Source organism: Dromiciops gliroides, chromosome 3, assembly GCF_019393635.1.
Source record: "Dromiciops gliroides isolate mDroGli1 chromosome 3, mDroGli1.pri, whole genome shotgun sequence".
Taxonomy (NCBI): Eukaryota; Metazoa; Chordata; class Mammalia; order Microbiotheria; family Microbiotheriidae; genus Dromiciops; species Dromiciops gliroides.
Genome location: NC_057863.1, coordinates 250,743,041 through 250,767,713, shown reverse-complemented (window position 1 = coordinate 250,767,713; position 24,673 = coordinate 250,743,041). Strand labels below are relative to the sequence as shown.

Here is a 24,673-nt window from a genome sequence, read left to right as displayed (position 1 = left end):
CTAGAAACTTACTATTTGTGTGACCCTGGCCAAGTCATTTAACTCTCATTGCCCCGGAAAAAAAAAAAAAAGCAGGGCCTTATTTTTGCCTTTCTTTATATCAGCAGCACTTAGTATAGTGTATGGCACATAGTAGGTGCATAATAAATGCTTATTGACTAACTTCCTCTGTTTGGTCATTTATTTGGCAACTATCTATCACTTACTATCTTTTTTTTTACTTTTTTTTGGTGAGGCAATTGGGGTTAAGTGACTTGCCCAGAGTCACACAGCTAGTGAGTGTCAATGTTCTGAGGCCCGATTTGAACTCAGGTATTCCTGACTCCAGGGCCCATGCTCTATCCACTGCGCCACCTAGCTGCCCCTCTATCACTTACTATCAACAGGACATAGAGTAAAGACCCCTTCTGTGAATAAACCAGGGACAGAAAAGAAAGACATTCGAATGGCTTTAAACTTGCTAACAACTTGGGATGCTTTGCATATTATTTTAAGCAAAGGGTTGGATTAGTCGAGAAACTTGCTAAATACTGCTATTGATGCTAGTTTCTTGTCAGTCTCCTATATCAGTCAGTTTTCACTGCTTCCTTTCTTTCCCATCAGTGCCTTATATTCTAGGCATTGTTATCATGCCCTTTGTAAACTAATCTACTGTACTGTGATAGATTGAGCATTGAACTTGCTGCCAAGAAGACCTGCGTCTAAAATCCTCACTTTGAACTAGCTAATGAGCTGGTAAGTCCCTTGACCTTTCCCTTATCTATAAAAAAAGGGTAATGATAACAGTCTGCACAGAATTCCTATTTTCAAGCTCTGTATCAATGATACTTTTTCTCTTTTATGTTTGCATTGTTGAAGGGGCTTCCAGCTAGCTCCCATTAGAGTACAAACTCCTTGAGGCCTGGGATTATTTTTGTCTTTCTTTGTATCCCCAGGGTTTATCATAGTGCTAGCCACCTCATAAGTTTGTTTGTTTGTTTGTTTGTTTTGGCAGGGCAATGAGGATTAAGTGACTTGCCCAGGGTTACACAGCTAGTAAGTATCAAGTGTCTGAGACTGGATTTGAACTCAGGTCCTCCCAAATCCAGGGCAGGTTCTTTATCTACTGTGTCACCTAGCTGCCACCGTCCCATCAGTTCTTTTTTTTTTTTTAATTTTGTTTTGCAGGGCAATGGGGGTTAAGTGACTTGCCCAGGGTCACACAGCTAGTAAGTATCAAGTGCCTAAGGCCGGATTTGAACTCAGGTACTCCTGAATCCAGGGCCAGTGCTTTATCCACTGCGCCACCTAGCCACCCCTCCATCATCAGTTCTTAATAAATGCTTGTTGCTTGATCAGTCACCCATTTTCTGCTTTTCTTAGTATCCTCAGTGAATGCTTGTTGATTGATTGCTCATCTTGGCTGGTCTCTTGGAAACTATAGTTACTCTGGCAGAGAAGTAGAAGAGGAATGAATGCTACCACTAGGAGCAGGTCATTGTGAGGAAAGAAATTAGGGAACCATGAGATTCAATGAAAAGAAACCACAACTGTGTGGTAAAAGATAATATTCACAGTGAGAAAGTTCCCTAGACATCTCCTGTCATCTGCAAAAGCCAAGAAAATGGTTTTTCTCATTGCTTTAGGAAGAATGAGGATATTATATATTCTTTGATTACTGCCTAAAGTCTTTATTGAAAAGGAGATGTTATTCAGAGATGATGAAAAAAATGATGGGTATTAAAGTGAAACACTTTTTTTGTAGGTGAGGGATGCAGTGCACTGTTATAAGACAGCACTATTTACTCTGAATTCAATAATTCAATTCAATTCAATTCAATAAAGATTTATTGAGTACCTACTATGTACCAGGCATTGTGCTAAGTGCTAGGGATACAAAAAGAGGCAAAAGATAGACCCATCCCTCAAGGAGTTTAAAATCTAATGGAGGAAGAGGGAGACAACAGGCAAATAAATATATACAAAGAAAGCTATATAGAGGATAAATAGGAAATAATAGAGGGAAGGCACTGGAATTAAGAGGGGTTGGGGAATGCTTTCTGTGGGAGGTGGGATTTTAGTTGAGACTTAGAGAAGAGGGGTGTAGTTCAGAGCTGGAGATGAGGAGAAAGAGCATTCCCTACATGGAGAACACCCCAAGGGAAGCTCAGAGCCTAGAGAGTTTTATTTTGTTGGTGGACGAGCTAGGAGGCCAGTGTCACTGGATCGGAGAGTATATGTATTAGACAGTAGGGAAAAAACTAAACCAAACCAAAATTCTATCCAGTATTATTAGATCAGCCTAATACAATTCTTTAGTCACTTGGCCAGCATTCTTTCAATTTGCCAAATCCACCAATTGCTCTCTGACCCCATTATCTGGCAGTAATTCTCCCATGTGAATCTATATCCTTCAGGATATATGGTAGCCCACTCTCCAAAATGTTCTTTCAAGGTATATTCTTTGTTTCTTATTGACGGGCAACTTAAAATTAGCTAGTTTAGAACTGATATGATTAGGAAATTAAAAATGAAAAAAACATATCTTAGTAGGTACTCAGTAACTAACCTATTAAAAAAATTTTTTTTGGTAGGGCAATGAGGGTTAAGTGAATTGCCCAGGGTCACACAGCTAGTAAGTGTCAAGTGTCTGAGGTCGGATTTGAACTCAGGTCCTCCTGAATTCAGGGCCAGTGCTTTATCCACTGCACCACCTAGCTGCCCCACTAACCTATTAAATTGAAGGAGTAAAGTGGTCACTTTCATAGGATCACCAACTTTGAGCTGCAAGGGACTTTAGAAGGTTATCTGATCCAAATCCCTTCTTTTGAAGATGAGGAAACTGAGGTACAAAAAAGTTGAAATGATATGCTCAATAGCATGTTTATTGACTTTGTGCCAAGCATGGTGCTAAGCACCAAGGAAACAAGTGGGTTTGGTTCTGGTTCTGGTATTACTTATTATCTATGTGATTTTTGACAAGTTGTTCCAGGGCTTTAAGGCTATTTTCCCAAATGTAAAATAAATAATTGGACTACCATGGAGCTAGAGAGTGGGGGAGGAGGGGTTCTTCTAGTTCTAAATCTATAATGCTGTGAACTGAGAAATAGAAAAGCCCATGATCATTAGCAACAGATAATTGTATATCCACAACGTGATTAACAGTTTCAGGCACTATATTTAGAGGTAGCAAATGGTGAAGAACTCTTGATTATGTATTAGTGAAATTTGAAAATTTAGCTTCTCAGCCTCTTCAGTTTGTTACAAATATTTGAAAATCAGATTTCAAGGGAAAGTATCAATAGCTCTTGATTATTAATCCTAATGGAGGATTGTTGTTGGGTGAAACAGTCTAGATAATATAAAGTGGATAATTTCACAGCCATTTCTACACATTTAGTTTTAAAATTATGTTTGAATACAAGTCTGGCTGTAATTATGAGTTCATAACCCTTCATACAAACTAATAGAATCACATAATGAAGACCTTATCTAGCAAGAACTGAGAAACTGGACAATATCTTTCCTCGACACGTTAATCAGTTTTGCTTTGTTCTCTGCTCCATGCTGGATAGAGGAACCATCCCTTCTAGGCAGCTCTGTGGTACAGTGGGTAGAGTGGTGGACTTGGAATAAAGAAAACTTGAATTTTACTAGTTGTGTGATCCTGGGCAAATCATGTAACCTCTGACTCAGTTTCCTCATCTGTAAAATGGGGATAATAATAGTGTCTACCTTCCAGGGTTTTTGTGTGGGTAAAATAAATTAATATTTTTAAAGTATTTTTAAAATCTTAAATGACTATACAAATGTTATTATCTTTTATAAGCAATAGTATTTTTTAAAGTTTTCAACATTCATTTTTATAAGATTTTGAGTTCCAAATTTTTCTCCCTCCCTCCCCTTCCCCAAGATAACAAGCATCTGATATAGGTTATGTATGTAACAATCATGTTGAACATATTTCCACATTAGTCATGTTGTGAAAGAGGAATCAAAACAAAAGGGAAGAGGCAGCTAGGCAGCGCAGTAGATAGAGCACTGGCCCTGGATTCAGGAGGACCTGAGTTCAAACCCAGCCTCAGACACTTGACACTTACTAGCTGTGTGACCCTGGGCAAGTCACTTAACCCCCATAGTCCCACAAAAAAGGGGGGGCAGCTAAGTGGCAAAGTGGATAGAGTACTGGCCCTGGATTCAGGAGGATCTGAGTTCAAATCTGGCCTCAGACAATTGACACTTACTAGCTGTGTGACCCTGGGCAAGTCACTTAATCCCAATTGCCTTACCAAAAAAAAGGGAAAAACCACGAGAAAGAAAAAAACAAAGATACAACAAATAAAGTAAAATAGCATGCTTCGGTCTGCATACAGACTCCATAGTTCTTTTTCTGGATGTGGAGATAAATGCTAGTATTAATCTAGAACACCTAAGAATCAGGAAACCTGGATTCTATTCCCATCTCCATTATTAGCTTTCTATTGCTTCCCTTTTATGGACCTCTGTTTCCTCATCTGTAAAATTAAAAGGTTGGACCATCTAGATTGTATTTCCAGCTCTAGAATTTTACAATTCTATGATTCAATATCAATGGTAAATTTTTTTAAAAAAGATCATGAACAATATCTGTAAAAGACACTATGCCTGTACATAATAAGATCTTTGAGGGTAGGGTACCATAACATTTATCTATACCCTCCATAGAGTCTTTGTTTTGTTTTCTGGTTTTTGTTTGTTTGTTTGCAGGGCAATGAGGGTTAAGTGACTTGCCCAGGGTCACACAGCTAGTAAGTGTCAAGTGTCTGAGGTCCTATTTGAACTCAGGTCCTTCTGAATCCAGGGCCTGTGTTTTATCCACTTCGCTACCTAGCTGCCCCGTTCCTCCATAGAGTCTTAAAAAAGTTCTAAGCACATAATAAATGCTCATTGATTAATGATCCATGTTAATGAGCTCTACTTTATTGTGAATACCACTGCCAGTACAATGTAGAGGTATCACAATAGCCACAGAGTACTTTCAAGGTCTAGTCTAAAAAGAAAAAAATAAATGTGGGTAGGGTATGCCAATTACATATCTCCCACTTGAAGTCAAAGATTTGACAGGTTTATAGTTCTAAATTCCATCACATTGCCATGATAAGTATCTAGCTTTTCTTTGTAAACTATTTTTATGTTTAAACACCTGCTTGGGATATGTGAGTTCAACCACTACAAAGTATAGCAGGTACGGAGGGTTTAGAGAGGAGTGAGGAGATTAGGAGAGTTTCTTTTTTTTTTTTTTTTTTTAGTGAGGCAGTTGGGGTTAAGTGACTTGTCCAGGGTCACACGGCTAGTAAGTGTCAAGTGTCTGAGGCCGGATTTGAATTCAGGTACTCCTGACTCCAGGGCCGGTGCTCTTATCCACTGCGCCACCTAGCCGCCCCGAGAGTTTCTAATACATAATTGTACATATTAAAAAATAACCGGGGCAGCTAGGTGGCGCAGTGGATAGAGCACCGGCCCTGGAGTCAGGAGTACCTGAGTTCAAATCCGGCCTCAGACACTTGACACTTACTAGTTGTGTGACCCTGGGCAAGTCACTTAACCCCAACTGCCTCACTAAAAATAAATAAATAAATAAAATAAAAATAACCATGTGTTTGTCACTCCTGTTATGCTATGCTGTACCTGAGTACATACTCATTGCCTAACTTTTCACCAGTAAGCCTATTTAAAACCTACTGATAGATCAGTATGGCTAAAGCAACTAGCATTTCCTCTATTTGTGGTTGGGTGTTTCCCCCACAGGATTGTTGATCCAGCATCTTTCACAAAGGCAAAATTCTCAGAGAAGGAAAATGAAACTGAAAAAAAATTATTCAAATCTCTATTCCTCTGTGTCTATTAAGTACACATTAAATATAATAAAGCTATTAAGCTAGCCTTAATGGTCGCCTAAATCACTTAAGAGGAATGAGGCCTGTCTCAGAGTCTCCTGAATAACTTTGGGTAGAGGATTCTGCTGCTGCACAAGCATTTCTAGCTGCTCTAAAAATGAATTGCGGGTGGTTCATCACCACCAATGAATTTGGGTTGTCTTTTTGTTTAGGGGCTCTCTGAAAGACCAGTGTTGTATCACCTCGATAAGAGAAGTGAACTACAGAAAAACAACCATAATGTTCAAGAGAAGCTTCTCTAAAGTTAGACCAGCATAATCCATTTACATGGTTGCATAACCCTGGTCTGGTCTGGATAGTTTTCATAGGGTAAATCTACCTTACTCGATTTAAATAATTACAGTAAGTGTGAATGGATGGGGAAGGTGGATAGAGGGTAGTTTGTTATTTTGGAGCAGGGAAGGCGCACAGAGTGATGAAAATGAAGGATAGAACCAATTCGGACAATTTAGTCTTGTGCTGGCTTTTACATAATATGAGTCTTACATCTGTAGTTTATAATGAAATGCAGTTTGTGAGATTTTTGTTGCTTATTCTGCCGAAATCATTCTCCCATCAAACTCTGGGGATGAACATTAGGCAAAAAGAGATACATTTGGCAATGGAGTGTAGGTGTTACCAGAAACATTTAAAAACCACTAGGTAGTAAAACCTTTTACTGACTTTTTTAAGGCAACTTTTGACATATTTGGTCATCTATTAGTGGCAAGTCTGTGGACCTAAGGCCATAGAGTATATTATATGATCTAGTTTAGAATTCATATTAATCCAATCCATAGAATCCATATCCTGACTTAAAAAAAGGAACCTTCCCCTTCTAATGAATTCTTGAGTTCAGGATGCTGAACTTAAAACCAAATAGAGTCAAAGGCCATGCTACCAGAAGCATAGCACTTGTTAACAATAAAAAAGAGGACTGTTATTGCTTAACAACTTCATATAATATGATGGGAGAAATAGATAGATGAATCCAAATAAAGATACATAAACAGAGAAAGAGACTAAGAACAGAAAAGATGCTTTTCTATTAAATTCACCATCTCCCCTCTTTCTTCACTATAGTTATTCCTGATTTGTTGGATTTCATAAGGTCTTGAAATAGCCCTGACACGATGTGTCTTCATAGCATTGATGTTAACATATAGCACCTTTACGGGAAACAAGAGTTTGACTTAGTGTAGTCATGGGCAAAATTACACAGAAAATAAAGCTGGGACTCAGTTTGTACTTTTTTTTTTTTAAGCTGAAATCTCTGGCATGGAGAGAGACCAAATCTCATAACCAGAAAGCTTAGAATGTTTGCACTAATTCTATACCTGTAAGCATGTTGGTCATAGCGTACCAAAAGGAAGTCTTATTAATAAAAGGACATCATACACTTTCTCAAGTGAGTTATAGTACTTCAAAATCCCACACTGAGTCTTTTCTAATGTCATTCCATTGTGAGGTCCCTTTCATTCTAAGGTCTTTTCTACAACAAATCTTTATTCCTATCTCTCTAATTATTACCAGTGGTTCTTTGCTACCCTTATGACAAATCATAATCTGTGTAACTTTTACCCTTTTTAATGACTTCAACTGCAAATATATGGTTTATGTGTTCATTCATTTCACAAGTACTTATTAAATACCTATTTTGTTCCAGGGACTGTGGTAAGTGGTGAACTGTGATCCTCTTGTTATGTATACCATAGGGTGCCTTCTTTAAAAAAAGTTTTTTAAAATTGACTTTTATTTTTTCAGTGATCAAAAAGAAGGATATTTCATCCTTCTCACTTTTCCACCCTTCATTGAAAAGAAAAACCTAAACCCTTGCAACAAATATTCATAGTAAAGCAAAACAAATCTTCGTATGTTCAAAAATGTGTTTCTGAATATTAGTCCATATCCTCTCTGTGAGGAGGTGAGTAGCCTTCATCATGGGTCCTCTGGAATCATAGTTGATCCCTGTGCTTATAAGAGTCCTTAAGGCTTTCAAAACTGTTAATTTTTACAATGTTGTTGTTATAGTATAAATTGTTGTTCTGGTTCTGTTCACTTTGTTCTGCACCAGTTTGTATGAGTCTTCCCAGGTTTTCTTGAAACTATCTTTCATCACTTCTGATGGAATTCCATTATATTCATATACCATATTTTGTTAATTGATGAGCAGTGCCTAAGTTTCCAATTCTTTGCTGGTAAAAAAAGAGATGCTATAAATATTTTAGTATACATAGGACATTTTCCTCTTTCTTTGATCGTTTTGATGGTTTAGGCCTACTAGCAGTATCACTGGATCAAGGCATATCTTTTGTGTGTCTTCTTGCAGCAGAACAGCATTTTCTCCCTGACATCTTATTGCAGTCATTAGAGAATCTACTGTTTACTGAAGGTACTCTTGCTACCAGCCTGGGTAGGGAGAGCTGAAGAGATTTCTAGGTTTAGATGTATATGACCCTAAAACAGGACATCAGACTAGGGATTTTCTTTTTGCTAAGACTCTACCTGAAACAAAATCATCTTAGTGTCACTTTGGGCTAACACACTAGGATGTAATAAAACATTGAAATATTGCAAGATATGAATGAGAATTCAGCAAAATTCTAGAAGTACTCCCTGAAAAGCAGGATTTTCTGAAATGTAACAGTTCCCAACAATGAAACACAGGTGTTCAATAAATGTTTGAAATAGAATCTTAATCTTTTGCAGAAAGTCTACATAGACTAAATTAGATAAGGCAACACTTCTTTTGAACCTGGGATAGGAGAGGGGTTCAGAAAGAGACAAATATAGCTGAAAAATGCTATAGAAAAGACACCATAAGGAAGAAGTTCTGTTTCTGTTTGCTTTTTGCCTTATGTTCTAAATTCTGTGATCAACAGTGCCCCTAGGATTTCCTGCCCTTTATTTCTGCGGGTTGTTTTTTTCTTTTTCTAACTTATTTTTGTTCTTTCTACATCACTACCTACCTCAAGGGATTGTGGTGAAGCTCAAATAAGACATTTGGAAAGTTCTTTGTAAGCCTTAAAGCACTATATAAATGTCAGATATTATTAGGTAAGTTATTATTGTTTTCTGAGCTACAGAAAACAAACGTGCTCTCATTAAGAGAATTGGGAGGAAAAATAGAAACAGATCAGTCAGATTTTCTAATGATGACATCTCAAACCTTTCATCAGCTAGCTTGGGCCAAACATAACAACGGGACTGACTGGACTGTGGTGGTTTCTGTCTTTGTATACCCATCACGTAGCATGGTATAACTTAGTTAAGTACAGTGTTTATTGAAATGAAGGAACACTGTAGAAAAGGTCCCTGGACAGTATCAGTCTTCGAAGTAGTTTTTTTAAGACTGCAGAAGGATGCTTCGGATAGTTGGGGGAAGAGAAAATGGGATAAAGGGTCAGAGAATGTGGAACAGGTCCATTTGGGAACATGAGTTAGTCATCGGATCTCAGCTCCGGGATATTTATAATCCCCAGCCGTGAGGTGAGCACGGGTGTGCGATGGGGAGACTTAAGATTCCATTCCTTCCCCACTCCGCACCCTGCTCTCGTTTGGCGACTAAGTCTTTATTTAGACAAGTCACTTCATTCCTCTGGGCCTCAGTTTCCACTTTTGTAAAGAGAGCCGAATGGGATCATTCCATGATCTCAGTAGCCCTCTCCAACTTTGACATTGCGGGAGGCTATTTAGGATGTGTTCGCTGTGGCAGCAGGGAGGGGGGTGGGGGATCAAAGCCAGATGTGCCTAGGGATGCTGAGGATGGAGGACGGGAGATACCCAAGGTGAGCTCCTCTTTGCCCAGGACAGGCCAGAGTAGCGGTACTGAGGACCATGTAATCAACCAATCCCCGTGGCTTCAGCTAGCTCAGTGACAGGTTTAAAAACAACCTCAAAAAAAAAAAAGCCCAAAAAGGAAGGAAAAAAAAGTGGAAGGGGGAAATCTCACGAGAGTGATCTCGCCCGCGAGACGGCACACCTGAGTGACAATTAGGCGGACCAGTGACAGGGGCAGTTTCGAGGGTCTCGGGCTCGGGACTGGTCTGAGGCATGCAGTCGGACGTGCCAATGGGGAGCCGGACCCGGGGAGGGGGCGGGATGGAGGGGGAAGAGCGGTCTCTGGGGGTGTTTCAGCGGAGGGGCGGAGTCTCGAGAAGAGGCGGGGCGGACGCGGATGGGATGTGTGCTGTGGAGAGAGGGAGGGGTGGGGAAACCTAGCGGGCCGCGGCTGCAGCACCAGCAGCAGCACCAGCAGCAGCCGCAACGACAGCAGCCAGATCTGGAGCCGCCGCTGCCGCCGCAGCTGCAGCTGAAAGAGCGTAGTGCCTGGGGCTGGTAAGCGAGACTCGGCGAGCCGGGGAGGGCGCCAGGCGGCTGCGTTGCTAGAGTCGCGCGCGCTCCGAGGCAGCGGTCGGGACTCGAGGCGGCGGCGGCGGCAGCTGATTCACCTGCTGGTGCCGGCGCCCAGCCACCTCCCCCGATTCCTCCGAGCCCGCAGCTCGGTACCGCGGGGGGCGAGCGGCCCGACTTCGGCAGCGGGCTGGGGGTCGGGGGAGAGGCTGGTCGTCGTGGTCGGAGTCTCCCTGCCAACCCCTCAAACCGGGGCGGGGGTGGGGGTGGGGGGCGGCTGCCGCTCCTCGGCTCCGCGGGGCCGGCTCGCTCTGCTTAGTCCCTGCCTGGCGTCGGCTGGGGCTGCCGCGCTTTGCGCAGGGAGAGCGAGCTGCCGGCGCCCGGAGCTGCCGCGGGCCCCGGGGGCTCTCTCGGACTTCCTGGTCCCTTCGCGGATCGGCCGCTCCGTTGCCTTGGCCTTGGGGGACGGAGGGCTGGGGGCGGGAGCCCTGGGTCCCTTCTCTGATTTTAAATGACGGACTCTTGATAGGCTGTCTTTGGTCACCTCGGGGGAGAGGGGCGCGTCGGAGAGGGGGTGGACCTGGATTTGCCGGGAGTGGGGAAAGGGACCCCGAGGTGAACTTTTCTTGGGGAAATCTCGTGCCGAGCTTAGACTTGGGCGCCCGCAGGCTTTCCCCGGGTCTTTCCCTCTACACCGGGGCAGCCACCCTGACGGTGATTTGCGGGCGGTTATCTCTGCTTCGTCTCGCCCTGTCTCTGGCCTCCCTCTCCCTCTTACCTGTTTCCTCTGCCCTCCTCTCTCTCCTTCCTTTCCTCTCTCCTCTTCCTCTCCTCCCCCTCTCTCCTTCCCGTTCTCCCCCACTTCTCTCTTCTCTTTCTGACCTCCCTCCCCCCTTCTCCTTCCCTTCTCTTTTCCTCTCTTCCCCTTTTCTCCCTCTCCCCTCTCCCTTCCTCCTCCCTCTTCTTCCCGTCTCCCTCTCCTGTTTTTCTCCCTCTCTTCTCTTTCCCCAGTCTCTTCTCTTTCTGTCTTCCTCCTCTTCTCTCTCTCTTTTCCCCCCTCCCTCTCAGAATCTTCCACTCCTTTCCCTCTCATCTTTCCCTCTTCCCTTCTCTCTGTCCTTCCTTGTTCCTTTCCTTCTCTTCACTTCTCTCTTCTCATTTCCTCCTCTTTTCTATCTCCTCTTTCCCCTTCTCTCTTTTCCCTTTCCCTTCCCTTCCCTTTCTCTCCTCCCCGTTTACGTCTTTACTTCTTCGTCTCCTGTTTTCTCCCTCTCTTTCTCCTCTCCCTCCTCTCTCTCTATCCTTGTTCTCTCCTTCAACTTCTTTCCCTCTCCTGTTCTCTTCCTTCCTCTCCTGCCTTCTCCCTTTTTTTTCAATCCTTTTCTCGCCCCCATCGATCTTTCCCACCTCCTTCCCTCTTTCTGCCCCCTTTTCATCCTCTCTCCTTCCCTCCTCTCTTTATTTTCCGCTTTTCTTTATTTGTCCCCTCATTTTCTGCTGTTTGAGACCAGTACATTTGCCTTTGACTGAAGACTAAAGACCCTGGTAGATGACGTTGCTTTTTCTTTCCCTGTGGCTTCCCCTTCCCAGTAAACAAAAAGAAAAAAAACCAAAACCTTTGTAACAAATATTCATAGCTGAGCAAAACTAATCACTTCATTGGCCATGTTAAAAAAATAAATTTCTTTTATTCTGCATCTTGAGTAGTCCTGCTGCATCAACCACCCTTTGGAATCTTGGTTGCTCACTGCATCCTTAAATTCTTATTTCAAAGTTATTTACTTTTACATTGTTGTTATTGTATAACTCTTCGCAGTTCTGCTCATTTCACTCTGCATCAGTTCATGCAAGTCCTTCCAGGTTTCTCTGAAACTATTCCTCACATCTTACAACACCATAATCAATTGTATTCATATACCATCATTTGCCCATCACTTCCCCAATTGAGTAATACTCCTTTAATTTTTCCTGCCACTACAAAAAGAGGTGACATATCGATCGATATCTGTCTGTCCTTTTCTCCATTCTTTGATTTATTTGGATTATAGGACTAGTAGTAGTATTGCTGGGGTAAAGTATGCACAGTTGAGTGACTTTTTAGGCAAAGTTCCAAGTTGCTTTCCAGAATGGCTGGATAGATTGCTTTTTTCTCTTCCAAATTATTTGAAGTCATATGAGATCATGAACTGAAGAAGACATAACTTCTAGGTTCTATCTTAATTCCTTCTGTTGAAAATGTAACATATGTTGGAGAGACAGGTTAGACAGAGATGCCTAGCACCAATTAAAAATTTTTTTTAAAATAAAACTTTTTTTCAGTTAAGCATTTTTTTTCTCTCCTCCAAATGAGACAGAACAAACAACGCTTGTAACAGCATCTAGTCCAGCAGAACAGATGCCCATGTTGGTTGGCCATGTCACCTATAAATGAATTGTAACTATTAGATACCTTATTTTCTAAAGTGAATCAGATAACATTAAAAAACTCTATAGTAGGATAAGATGATTTATTAAGAAATAGCTAGTGAATTTCTTGGGTGCTTTCATCTTAGGAGGATAGGGATTTCCACTGAACAAGACTCAAGGTTCCTTTCTGTTTCATAGGGACCATGGACCCAATAATTAAGAAAGTGTCTGGAAAAAAAAGTCTGCACCTGCTCTCCATTGTCATGTCATGGTGGGATAGGAGTGGGGAGATGAAACAGAGATTCACAGCCTATTTTTAGTTCCTTTGGTACATGAAAACAGAAGCTGCATGTTTGACAGAGGGCTTTATGAGGCTTTGGTTAAGTCCGCCTCGGGAGAGATGAAGTATGTGGTTTTTCCTCTAATTGTTTTTTGAATCTCTGAGGAACTGATAGAGCCTTGGTGAGTATCCTGGTACAAGGGACAGCTGGTATCCTTGGATCCCATCTGAGATGGAGAAGTCTTTTTGTAGGATTCCAAGTGACCTGAAGCCAAGGGGAATTGGCACCATTTTGGGGTCCTATTTGGGGGTGGTGGTGAGGGTGGCCTATACTGTCTGCACTTTTTGGAGGAATCACTAGGTATAGAATGCTCCTTACTCACCATCTAGCATCAGCTCAATTACTCCTTTTTAGACCAGGGGGAGAGAAAGCTTTTCAGATCCTTTCCTCCCTCCCCTTCCCAAAACCTTTAGTGCTTGCTCAGATTTGTATTTACTTATCTATATACTTATTTTATTCATTCAGTAGATTGTAAGCTCTTTGAGGGTAGGAACTCTGCTTTTTTGGTTTGTTTTTTTTTACCTTAGACTTAGTACAGTGTCTTGCTTGTAGTTGACATCTAATAAATGCTATTCAGTTGTTTCAGTCGTGTCTGACTTTACAATCCCATTTGGGGGTTTTCTTGGTAGATACTGGAGTGGATTGCCATTTCTTTCTTCAGCTCATTGTACAGATTAGGAAACTGAGACAAATGGGGTGAAGTGACTTGCCCAGGTCATGTAGCTAGTAAGTGTGGCTAGATTTGAACCCAGGAAGATGAATTTTCCTGTCTCTAACCTGGCTCTCTATCCACTGCGCCATCTAGCTGTCTCATTTAATACCTATTTCCTGATTTGAATTGAAGAACACTGGGTTTGGAGTCAGGGGACCTAGGTTCAAACTTGTCTTTGATATTTACGTGACCTTGAGCAAGTGACTTCACATCTCTGAGTCTTGTTTTCCTCAGATCTAAGAAATATACTTTATCACCATTTTATTTGTTGTATTATACAGACTTCACTAGATTTATTATTCACTAGGAGTTTGTAGCCTAAAGGCAACATAGATATAGATGCACAAAATTTCAATTCAAGTCAGCAAATATTAAATATCTACTATGTGCAGTTATTTCTGTGAGAGATAAGAAGTTTAAGAAAGGAATGTGGTTTTTTTTCCTGCCCAAATTAACTATAAAGGGCATTTGAAGAAAGAGGCTACCTGCATCCAGAGAAAGAACTGATAAATATAAGTATGATTAGAATAATTAGATGTGTATGTGTGATACACACACACACACACAGATATACACACACACATACACGCACTCCTATTTCTAATGGTAGCCATATTGGGGGGTGGGGAGGAAGGAAGAAAAAAAATAAGTTTTTATGATAATTTTGTTGTATATTTCAAAGGAATAGCAAGTTGTGCGTAGTAGATTTATAGTTTCTTGTGCAATCATCTTTTTTATTGTGCTATGATATGTAAATGCTTGCTTTATTCCATAAATTAAAAATAAAATTTAAAAGGAAAAAGGAATTCTTGCTTTCATGGAACATTCAGTCTAGTAGGGAGATAAACTCGCAATCATAATTGATATAATATAATTGATATAAATGCATTTAAGAGGTACAAAATAAGGTGCTAAAATCACATTTAAGGGAAAAGATAATAAATTTAGAACTGGAAGGGATACCTTAGAGACCATGAGTTTAACTTCATTTTACAGATGAGATAATAGAGACACAGAGATTAAGTGACTTGCCCACTGTTAAACATTTACCAGATTTTCCTAACTGAAAGTCTAGTGCTCTAGCCTCTATACCATACGACCTGTTGTAAAGTCATTAATGCCTTGCCTTTCCACCACTTCAGTTCTCTAAGAGAGCAGAAAAAAAAAATGCTGGCACCTTTGAGTTCCCAAAAGAGAATTTGATTTGAGCTTTCTAAGATGGATTTAAGATTTCAATAGGCAAAAGGTGAATGAAAACTATTCTAGGCATAAGAAAATATAGTAAAAGGCAAGAGATCTCAGGGTTGGTCGTAGGAAGGATCTAACCCAGCCTAACAAGCATTTAAGTGCCTATGAATGTGCCAGAAATTGGTAGAAAAACGAGAATAAATGGAAAATGGCTCCTGCTTCCCAAGAGCTTACCTTCAATTGGGGAAATGCAACATAAGCAGATGGTGACAATATAGAGGGGGTAAATTTTGCATTAAGGAAGACCTGTATTTGAATCTTGCTTTAGACTCTTAATAGCTCAGTGACCACGGATGAGTCATTGGCTCCTTCTAAGCTTCAGTTTTCTCCTCTGAAAATGGTGATAATAGCAGCACCTCTTTCATAGGGTTATTGAGAGAATAGGTGAAGCACTTTGCAAATATTAAAGCACTATATAAATAATAGCGGTTACAAAATAATTGAAGACAAAAAGGAAGTATAATCCTATGTGACTGGAGTACAGCAGTGGGTGGAAAAGGGCAAATGAGAAATGTAGGATGATATATTGTGGAGGGCTTGTATTTTCATTGTTTTATGTTTTTAAAAGGTCTTTTATAAGGAATATATTTTGTTAAATAACCAAGTGTAAATTTTATTCTTTTTATTGGGGGTAAATGATCTGACAATAACTCTGATAATAACTGGATAATTGAGGTGTGGGTTTATACTTATTGGAAAATCCAGCACCTAGAGAATGAAGTCCAATTTTAAATTTTGTATCTTTAGTCAAAGATTAATCTTGTGATCCTGAAGCCAACTTAATCTGTCATTTTGAATTGCCATATTTTCCAATATAAAATGTTGTTTTTTGAAAGGGTGAAATTGAATTTTTAAAAATGCTCATGTAGAATTACATGGAGACTTTCATTGGAGATTTCATTTTTGTACCTTCAGTTTTATCAGACATTTCTGAAGTATTTTTCCACATTTATCCAAATGCTCTGAGCCATTTTATTTAATAGCATGTTCAAAGGTACTCTCATATACGTTAATAAACACATAAGAGCCCTTAAAGAACTGCTAATTGAACTTTTTAATCCATAGCTTAAGAGTTTAGAGATTCTGGTTTTTGGGTAAAATGTGACAAAGATGCCTTAAGTCAATTTAAATAGCACTTATTTTTTAGACTAGAGATTCATTGTTATCTTGCTATTACTAAGAGTAAGTAGTAATTTGCCATTCACATGTGATGTTAATAAATGATTAAGATTTTACTAAATCATACTTTAAACTTTTATATTGTCCATTTATTTTTTTTAACTTAGCAATTTGTACTTCTGTTCTACTGTAAATCAGATGTCATTAGCAGGACCTTGCCACTTATTACAGGCAAAGGTTCAGTATTCAATTAAATAGCAACAAAATCTGCCAGGTGGTACAGTGGGTAGAATACAGGACTTTATAGTGTGGAAGACTTGAATTCAAATTCTGCCTGAGACACCTTACTATCTGTGTGACCCTGGACAAGAAGTCAGTTAACTCTATGTCTGCGTTAGTTTCCTCATTTGTCAAATGGGCATAATTATATGACTTACCTCACAGGGTTGTTGTGAGGGTAAAATTAGGTAACACATAAAGTGCTTTACAAACCTTAAAGTGCTGTATACATACTAGCTATTATTATATTACTACTCTTATTAACACTTCAGTTCTATAGAATACACTTAGGATAAGTAATTAAACGTCATTAATTTGGACTCACTAAATCTAAGTGATAATGTGTGATGTAAGTGGTCATATGGTAAAAGTTCTAACAGTTTTCCTTCCAAATTTTCAGGGTCTTCGGTGAGGAATTTCCCAGGGGTTTAATAAACCTAAAATTGCTTTAATTGTTACACCCAATAATTAATATGTTTTAAGAAGTTCACCTGTATTTTGTAGGTCTACTTATAACATGTTGTTTTAATTTTTTTCTACTTTTTAGTATTATGTAAACATTTATAATACTGACTTGAAAGTAATAAAAGCACATTTTAAAAAGCAACCCTTTTTTTTTTTTTTGGAGGAGCAAGGAGGGTTAAGTGACTTGCCTAGGGTGACACAGCTAGTAAGTTTCAAGTGTCTGAGGTCGGATTTGAACTCAGGTCCTCCTGAATTCAGGGCTGGTGCTTTATCCACTGTGCCACTTAGCTGCCCCCAAAAAGCAACTTCTAATAAAAGACTTTCCACCTTCATAGATTCATGTTTCCAATTATTATTGAATGTCCACGTGAATAAGATAAAGGATTTTATAAAGGATTCTTCTCTCTTTATTATCCATAGATAATCCTTCTGAAAAAAAAAAAAGGGACAGAAGATGAAAGATAGCAAGAGAGATGGTTTTATGCTTTTAAACTAGGCTTCCCAGTGTTGGAACTAGGTATAAAATTTCATAGTTTCATCTGTCTTTTTAAATCATCCTGATTAAATAATATTTACTAAATACTTATTATATGGAAAATGTATTAAACATTTTGGAAAGCTTAAAGTGATACTGTATTTGAAGCTAGTTTATGTGTGCTGTTGTTAACTTTAGAAATTAAAATAATCCCAGTTACACAAAATGTGTTAACTGAACATTTGCAATAATATATTCAAGAATACTTTACAACCATATAGCACAGTATAAATATAAAACATTTATTATTTCAAGATAGAAATGTTTTTTGAAACCAATAACTTGGTATTCCTAATAGTGAATTTTTGTAAAGTAAAAGAAATTCTGACAACTTTGAGTTTTGTGGAGTAGCTAAGGTAAGGCTTTTTAAAAAAATTATGTACAGATTGCTGACTTAATCAGACAGTCTTCTAGTTTTGTAAATTATTCCCTGGAATCCTTATTTATTTTTTGAGGTGCATTAACAATTTAGTGCCACTGGAGTGATATTTGATAGATTGCTGAAGTACATTTTATGTACTTCATAAAGCATCTTTGTAATACCTAACTTCAAGGGAGAATATATATACTGAACTGATGGTTAACTGAGTAGCTTAGATAACATGTAGTATTGTATTTTCATTACCAACCTTCTTTTTCTTCCCATCAGAAATAAATGCTACTTTAAAAAACTAGAAATTTACTAACCATCAGCAAAACTAAACAAATAAAAAAAAACATGATTTTACATAAAACTATAACCATACTAATTAAAATTTATATATTAAATATTTTTAAAGATAAGTTTTTTGTAATTAAAGAATTTATTTTGCATTCCAAATTCTCTTCCTCTTTGCCCTTTCCTATCCTTCAAGAAGGCATGCAGTATGATACCCATTACATATGTGAAGGCTACCCCGCCCCCCCCCCCCCAATTTCTTATAGTACAGTAGTACTCCATCACATTCACATACCATAACTTGTTCAGCCATTCCCCAATTGATGGGCATCCTCTAAGTTTCTAATTCTTTGCTACTACAAAAAGAACTTCTTATATATATATATTTTAGTTAAGAATCCTTTTCCTTTTTCTTTGATCTCTTTGAAGTACAGATCTAGTAGTGGTATTGTTGGGTCAAATGGTATGCACAGTATGATAGCCTTTTGTACATAGTTCGAAATTGTCCTCCAGAATGGTTGAATCAATTCTCAACGCCACCAGAACTGCATTAGTATACCTATTTTTCCATATGTCCTTCAGTACTTATTATTTTTCTTTTCTGTCATGTTAGGCAATCTGATGGGTGTAAAGTAGTACTTGGAGCTGTTTTAATTTGCAAATTAATAGTGACTTAGAGCATTTTTTCATGTGACTATTGATGGCTTTGATTGCTTCTTCTGAAAACTGCCCATTTATACCTTTGACCATTTATCAATTGGGGAATGGCTCTTATTTTTATAAATTGGCTCAGTTTCCTATACATTTGAGAAATGAGAACTTTATTGGAGAAACTCCCCCCAGTTTTCTGCTTTCCTTCTGATCTTGGATACCTTGGTTTTGTTTGTGCAAAACCTTTTAAACTGAATATAATCAAAGTTCCGTTTCACCCCCAGTGATCTTCTTTCTCTTATTTGGCTGTGAACTCCCTTATCAATAGATCTGTATTTTTTTCCACACTCCCCTAATTTGCTTATGATGTCACATATTTAAATCATAAACCCATTTTTAACTTATCCTTATACAGTAAGATTCTGGTCTGTCTATAATTTCTGTCAGACTGCTTTTCCTAGCAGTTTTTGTAAATTAAGTTCTTGTCTCAATAGCTTGGATCTTTGGATTTATCCAAAACACCTAGGTAACTATGGTCATTTACTTTTGTATAATAATAATCTATTTTCTTTTTCTTTTTTTTTAATTTTTTTTTTAGTGAGGCAATTGGGGTTAAGTGACTTGCCCAGGGTCACACAGCTAGTAAATGTTAAGTGTCTGAGGCCGGATTTGAACTCAGGTACTCCTGACTCCAGGGCCGGTGCTCTATCCACTGCGCCATCTAGCTGCCCCAATAATCTATTTTCTTGCTTAACCACTGTATTTCTTATCCAGTACCAGATTGTTTTGATGATTACTCTTTTGTACAATAATTTGAGATCTAGTACTGCAAGGATGCTTTCCTTCACTTTTTTTATTGATTCCCTTGATATTTTAAACTTTTTGTTCTTCCAATGGATTTTATTATTTTTTCTCACTTTATAAAATAATTCTTTGGTAGTTTGATTGGTATGGCACTGAATAAGTAAATTAGTTTAGGTGGTATTATCATTTTTCTTATATTAGCTTGGCCTACCCTTAATATTTTTCCAGCTGTTTAGACCTGTATTTGTATGAGAAATTTTTTGTAATTGTGTTCATGTAATTACTGTGTGTGTCTTGGCAGGTAGACTCCCAAGTATTTTATACTGTAGTTATATTAAATGGAAATTTTCTTTGTATTTCTTCCTGCTGGATTTGTTGGGGATATACACACACAGACACACACACTTAGAACAATATTGAACAGTAATGGTGATAGTAGACATCCTTGCTTCACCCCCTGATCTTATCGGAGAAGCTTCTAGTTTATACCCATTTCAGAAAGTGCTCCTTGTTTTTCTTGTTTATTCTTTCAATCTTTATCTGACTCTTCATGACCCTGTAGATCCAGGGCTTGGTTTAAAGTAGATACTACTTACCATTTATCATTTTAAGAAAAACTGCATCTATTCCTATGCTTTATAGTGTTTTTAATAGGAATGGGTGTTTTATTTTTGTCAAAAGCTTCTTCTGCATCTATTAATATAATCATATTATTTGGTTGTTGTTTTTTCTTAATATGATCAGTATGCTTATGGTTTTCCTAAAATTGCATTTCTGATAAAAATCTAATAAATCTACTGTATGATCTTTGTGGCATTGCTGTAGTCTCCATGCTAGTATGTTATTTAAAGTGTTTGGATTACTATTCATTAGGAAAATTGGTCTGTAGTTTTTCCTGTCCCTGTTTTAGTTATCAAAACCATATTTGAAGGGGCAGCTAGGTGGCACAGTGGATAAAGCACCAGCCCTGGATTCTGGAGGAACTGTGTTCAAATCTGGCCTGAGTCACTTGACGACACTGGCTTTGGACCCTGGGCAAGTCACTTAACCCTCATTGCCCCAGGGAAAAAACACACAACCCCCCCCCCAAACCCCCAAACCCTATTTGTGTCATAGAACGAATTTGATAGGATTCCTTCTTTACCTATTTTCCCAAACAGTTTATATAATATTGGAATTTATTGTTCTTTAAATGTTTGGTAGAATTCATTTGTAAATCAATCTTATCCAGGGATTTTTTCCCTTAGGAACTTAATTATAGCTTATTCAGTTTCTTTTTCTAAGACAGGGTAATTAAAGTTTTCTAACTCCTCTTAATCTGGGCAATTTATTTTTTGTAAATATTCATCCATTTCATTTAGATTGTTGGTTTTATTGGCACATCATTGGGCAAAAAAAGCTCCTAATAATTTCTTTTTGTTTTTTTTTGCGGGGCAATGGGGGTTAAGTGACTTGCCCAGGGTCACACAGCTAGTAAGTGTCAAGTGTCTGAGACTGGATTTGAACTCAGGTACTCCTGAATCCAGGGCTGGTGCTTTATCCACTGAGCCACCTAGCTGCCCCCTAATAATTTCTTTAATGTCACCTTCATTAATTGTGCATTCACCCTTTTCATTTTTGAGACTGGTAATTTGGTTTTCATCTTTTAGCCAATGGTTTATTAATTTTATTGTTTTTCTCCCTTAAAACCAGCTCCTAGTTTTATTTATTACTTTGAATTATTTTGTTTTGCTTTGAATATTTTTAATCTCTCCTTTGATTTTTTCAGGATTTCTAATTTGGTGTTTAATTGGGGATTTTAAATTTGTTCGTTTTCTTTTATTTGCATGTCCCATTCATTGATCTGCTTTCTCTCTTATTCGTGTAAATGTTTAAGGATAAAAATTTTCTCCTATGCATCCCACAAATTTTGCTATGTTTTTCTATTGTTGTCATTTTCTTCAATAAATTATTGTTTCTATGGTTTTATTCTTTGACCCACTTGTTCTTTAGGATTAAGTTAGGTTCCAATTGATTTTTGGTTTTTTTTTTTTGTTTGTTTTTTGCAGGGTCAATGGGGGTTAAGTGACTTGCCCAGGGTCACATAGCTAGTAAGTGTCAAGTGTCTGAGGCCGGATTTGAACTCAGGTACTCCTGACTCCAGAGCTGGTGCTTTATCCACTGCGCCACCTAGCTGCCCCCCAATTGATTTTTTTTTTTTAAGTGAGGCAATTGGGGTTAAGTGACTTGCCCAGGGTCACACAGCTAGTAAGTGTTAAGTGTCTGAGGCCGGATTTGAACTCAGGTACTCCTGACTCCAGAGCTGGTGCTTTATCCACTGCGCCATCTAGCTGCCCCCCAATTGATTTTTTTTTTTTTTAGTGAGGCAATTGGGGTTAAGTGACTTGCCCAGGGTCACACAGCTAGTAAGTGTTAAGCGTCTGAGGCTGGATTTGAATTCAGGTACTCCTGACTCCAGGGCCGGTGCTCTACCCACTGCGCCACCTAGCTGCCCCCCCCCAATTGATTTTTAATTGGTGCTTCCATTGCTCTTAATTGAATGTGATTTTTATTGCATTATGGCCTGAAAAGGGTGCATTTAATATTTCTGCTTCTCTGAATTTATTTGTGAGATTTTTATGCCCTAAATACATGGTCAGTTTTTATGAAAGTACCATGTACAGTTGAGAAAAAGGTATATTCTTTTCAATTCTTGTTCAGTGTTCGCCAGACAGCTATCATAACTAACTTTTCTAAAATTCTATGCAAGTCCTTTTTCATTTATATTTAGATTTTTCTAGTTCTGAGAGAGGAAAGTTGAGGTTCCCCACTAGTATAGTTTTACTGTCTACTTCCTCTTGCAACCTTTTTAACGCTTCCTTTTTTTTTTTACTAGTAGTAAGAAAATTTTTAAAAACTTAATTCATTTCACTTTTTGAATTTCATTTTAAGTTCTAAACTTTCTCCCTCCTTCCCCTGCACTTGAAAAGACCACCATTTGATGATGATTTAGAAATATATGTAAAACCATACTATGTCTATTTCTATTTACCAGTTCTATCTCTGGAGGTGGATAGCATCTTCCTTCATATATCCTTTATAGTTTTGAGTATTTATTGTAATCAGAATAGCTTGGTTGTTCACAATTATTCTTTGAAAAACATTGCTGTTGTATACAATGTTCTTTTGGTTCTGCTCACTTCACTTTTTATTATTTCATGCAAGTCTTTCCATTTTTTTCTAAAATTGACTAGCTCATCATTTCTTACAGCAAGAGTAGTAATCTATCATAATCATATCCGACTGTTCCCCTAGTTGATGGGCATTCCCTCAATTTCCAGTTCTTTGTCACCACAAAGAGAGCTACTATAAATATTTTAGAACATATAGGATCTTTTCCTTTTTTGCTGATCACTTTGGGAAACAGATCTAATGGTGGTATTGCTGGGTCAAAGGGTATATATACAATTTTATAATTCTTTGGGCATAATTCCAGATTGTTCTCTGAAGTGGTTGGATCAGTTCACAGTTCAACCAATAATGTATTAATGATCCAATTTTTTCCACATCTGCTCCAACATCTGTCATTTTCCCCTTCTGGCATTTAGCCAGTCTGATAGGTGTGAGATGATATCTCAAAGTTGTTTAAATTTGAATTTCTCTAATCAGTAATGATTTAGAGCATTTTTCCTATGGCTATATAGTCTATACTCAGTTTCTGCCAGACTGTTTTCTAGGTTTTCCAACAATTTTTTACCAAATAGTATATTCTTATTCCAAAAGCTAAAATCTTTATATTGGTCAAACACAAGGTTACTATAATAATTTACTGTTGTGTGTTACGGCTAAAATTCTAGCTAAACTATCTAAAATAACTCTGTAATTTAAAATTCTAAATGTGGGTTCTAACCTGTTCCCCCAGTTTTGGGGGAAACTGACTAAAATCACTGATAAAATGGGTTTAGATTTTTAAGGGTTTATTGAAATATAGAAAGAGAAAGATTGAGAACAGAATTCTTACAACCTCGCAAGGAAAGATACCTCAGCTCCTCTCTCCCTTTCCCCGCCGTCACCACCAAGTCAGGAACCAAAAAGACAGTGCTCTTCGTGCAGGCTCCCCTTTCCTCCTTCCTGTCCCCTCCCAGAATGGGGAGGTTCTTCAAGCTGGTTGGTTGCTTGGGCCGGAAGTTCAAAGTTTTTTTAGATTCTGAGAACCATGCTTTCTTAAGTACTCTCAAGTACCAGCCAGATATGCTTAGAATCTAGTCAACTACTAATCCAGTCAAATCAGCCAGTAATCCACTCAGGTGGGCTCCTGAGTATCTGCCAAATCCCATCTATCACATTCCATTATGTGACAGTTTCCCCCCTTTTTTTCTTCTAGGAACAGGGTGTTCCTTGATGAAACACACCCTATGCTAACAAACAATATGGAAATAACAATATAGAAAAGGGAGAGAGAAAAGTTTTGTCCAGAGGGGCGGTCCCTCATAGACGGGATGCTTTGACATTGGTCTTGAAGAGGGAGGGCCTCTGAAAGTATATAATGACAGAAGGAGAAAGCAAGGTCAACAAAATAAAACTGTTCATATAAAGTCTCTGAGTTCTCTTGTCTTCTTGGAGTGGTAAGATGTCATCAGGAGGAAACTGGACTCTGGTCTGGAAAGCTGGATTCTCTTTAACTGTTTGAATTGCTGGACTTTTACTAAACCATAGCATAGCGTTGTCAATGATCAAATTAATACATTCAATTACTTGAGGTAGTTAGTCAATCCATAACACTTCTTACTACCATGTGTCTGGATCAAAACAAAATTTAGCATGTATTCATGACACCTGAAAAATGTTATGGCAAGATTGTCATACCATATCTCATGGTTTTGAGACAGCTAGTGATTGTGCTAGGCCATAGGTGATTAGACTGAGTGAGACAAAAAGAAAACAAGTTCAGTTAAATTAGGTTATTTTAGGAGGGAGAGAGGAAGGAACTGGACTGCTCTACATAGTCGCCATCATATGGAAACCATGGACTTACTTGTACCCGTCTCTCCTCTTCTTGCACACATATTCTCTCCAGGGCCTGCATCAAGCTTACTGTAAGAGTCAGTTATGTCTCTGAAATGATAAGTTTCCATACTTCATAAATCTCATATTAATTTCACCAAAGACAGGATGATGGTAAAAATGCATCTTATGCTGCATAACTGAGGATATACTAGTAATCTATAC

The 24,673-nt window shown here is 38.5% G+C and overlaps 1 protein-coding gene and 1 pseudogene across 2 annotated transcripts in view; one reads left to right on the top strand and one right to left on the bottom strand.

The window, feature by feature from the left end:
• Window positions 1–9,949, bottom strand: part of LOC122747420 — a 112,993-nt pseudogene extending 103,044 nt beyond the window's left edge.
• Window positions 9,950–10,092: 143 nt separating this feature from the next.
• MGAT4A (alpha-1,3-mannosyl-glycoprotein 4-beta-N-acetylglucosaminyltransferase A) overlaps window positions 10,093–24,673 on the top strand; it is a 151,335-nt gene continuing 136,754 nt past the window's right edge. For both annotated transcript variants that reach the window (XM_043995662.1, XM_043995661.1), the window contains exon 1: window positions 10,093–10,232. The gene's annotated coding sequence lies outside the window, so the exon portion shown is untranslated. The remainder of the gene's footprint in view (window positions 10,233–24,673) is intronic.